The sequence below is a fragment of the Penaeus monodon genome, chromosome 28 (assembly GCF_015228065.2).
Source record: "Penaeus monodon isolate SGIC_2016 chromosome 28, NSTDA_Pmon_1, whole genome shotgun sequence".
In the NCBI taxonomy this organism is placed as follows: Eukaryota; Metazoa; Arthropoda; class Malacostraca; order Decapoda; family Penaeidae; genus Penaeus; species Penaeus monodon.
Window position 1 is genome coordinate 4,956,511 of NC_051413.1, and position 2,671 is coordinate 4,959,181.

Here is a 2,671-nt window from a genome sequence, read left to right on the forward strand (position 1 = left end):
ATCCTTAGCCATTCCAGTACATAAAAAAAATCTTCTTTTTTTTTGTATCACAAAAACCTATGCACACTTGAATTATCATTATCAAAATACTGTTGCAACAACAGTAATAAAAAAGTACATATAAATCACAAAATCAGCAAAACTAGACTTTACTTTGGCTTTAGCAAATTCACAAATTAACACATTCACCTAACTGCATATGGCATATAGTGTTACACATTTTTTTTCCTTTGCTAACTGAAGGGGCAAGTCTCAGATGCAAACAAAAAACAGCAATGAGAAAAGTGAGAATTATATATCATATAATGACCGTCTGCCACAAGTGAATTAAATCATATATTTTTTACATAAATTTCACTAGCTTTCACTGATGGACAAAGGCCTAAGGTGTACGGGCTCACTAAAACCAAGATTGAAAGAGCTTGTGTTAACAAAAATGAGTGCACCGTGACAACTGTACAAACCCTATCACTGTTCTAGTCATATTGCAGTACATATATATACACACTAACTTGAACTTGGCAATCCCTCATTTGGAGTTGTGTAATCACTATGTTCCTAACAAAACATTCCTAGAGCCATTAGAATTTGAGACTCAACAACATCTATTAAAAGTGCTACAATACAGAAATTCCCAATGTAGATTTTTCTTTCAAAATCTTAGATCATAAAATCATTATAACACCTACATTTGCTAAAATACCAGTGCAATTATTATAATCTGAAGTCATCAATCAGAAGTAGTGACATATACTTACTACTACAGACCCATAATTTTGAGAATATCCTAAAACTATTCGTTCTTTCCTACAACTAGCAAATCTGTCTCCCTAAACTCCTACCACTCCTACCATAATCTACAACAATACCTCTATATCTACATTATTAAAACATTCTTGATACACAATTAATATTACAAAGTACATATTTAACATTCTCTACCCTCTAAACATTCAAATGTATAACAAATTCCCTCTGCTATTAAATATTAGCTTTACCATGAAAAATTTACAGAAGTTAAAAAAAGGTTTAAGATTTGTAAATATGTAAGAGTTCTTCTGTGGACCTTAATTCTTTCTACAAACCCATCCTTACTTAACTAAGCATCAAATAAACTTCAGTATAAATAAAACTAGAGTGTATGAAAAGTGCTTTCATCATTCAGTTTCCCCCAACAAATAATAAAGAAAAATACATATCCAAATCCATTTGTAATCCATCAAAAGAAATAATTCAAACATACTGAAAATTTTAGTAAAAATAATGTAAAAAAGAAGAGGAAGAAGAACTGCTTCATGTTCTATCCATCTTCAATGCTTCAAGGATTATGACATGAGGCTTAAAATCCCAGTGACTGGACACTGGACATCCACAGATAAGCTCATGTCCTGAACTGTTGACTTAAAACATACAATGAAGATAGCAACACAAAAATGTGGCATTCATTATGGCTTCTGCAGCAAAAGAGGAAGATAAAAGGCATTAAGAAGGGAACCTGAGCATCACAATTCCCAAAGATATACTACTGTGTATTTTGTTTAAGTTTTCCAAGGATATTTTCAAAGTGAATCTAAGTTATAATATTCATCACAAGTGATGAAACTAAAATTTCCTAAATCAAACATAATTTTGAAAATAAAATTTCCAAATATTTTCATTACAGTGTCAAACCCTGTGCCTTTTTAAGATCTCAGTGAAAAGTAGGAGAGGTGTCAAAGACAAAGTGCAGTAGCACTTTTTTCGGGGCAATGGTGTTCAGAGTCCAAAGATTAAGGTTTTAAGCCTCATGTAATAACCACTTTAAAATGATTTCTCTAAATTTAAACAATTTGCTGTTACTAACTTCCTTTCACTAACACACTAAAAAAAATCAACTCTTTTTCTCTGCAAACACAAATATTATACAGTATCTTTTACAATAAATTCTACTTTTCTACTCTATTTACCTCAACCGAGTACTTACACCTGACACAGCAAAAGGCACTCCAAAGGTCTGAATCTCCTTAAAATACAGTGAGTTTGGCATACTTACAACATGTTCGTAATCAAGTACAGGATTACTTATGAACGACACCACTGTAAGATGATCAAGGGACAGAAGGTTACACTAACAGTGTTTTAGTATCCTCTACAATCCCCTGATATTACTTAGAAAAAAATATATATACCAAAGAGGGAAATAAAGACAATGACTGTGTGAGTATACACCATATTTCAACAATGATCCTTCTAGGTGTATCCTAATGCTAGACATAATATGTGCACCTGCTGTGGTTCTCTGTATGTATGGTTAATACTTGAAATAAGAAGCTCAGTAGAAGTACAGATAGTTAATGCTCTATACTACTTTGAGTGGTCATACATTTTTACAATATCAAATAAAACTATTACATTCACAAGCTGAAAAAATAGCACAGCAGAGTGAAACCAATACAGGAAATCATGTAGGGTACAGATTTAAAAACACAAGGCTAATGGTTCTTTGTTGACTGGGACTATCAGCTAGATTTCCACTCTTGCAATAGTCAATGAACAGAGGACTGTCCCAAACAACAAAGACCTTGTCACTCCACAGAGCAAGAGAGAGAGTCAAACTTATCTGCAGCACCCCAACCTGATTTCAATTTGGTGTTTTGTTATAACCTCTTTTTACTGCACACTGTGTAGTGAC

At 32.8% G+C, this 2,671-nt stretch overlaps 1 protein-coding gene across 5 annotated transcripts in view; it reads right to left on the minus strand.

The window, feature by feature from the left end:
• Positions 1-2,671, minus strand: part of LOC119591312 (cytoplasmic FMR1-interacting protein-like) — a 50,156-nt gene that overhangs the window by 15,002 nt on the left and 32,483 nt on the right. The window lies entirely within an intron of this gene.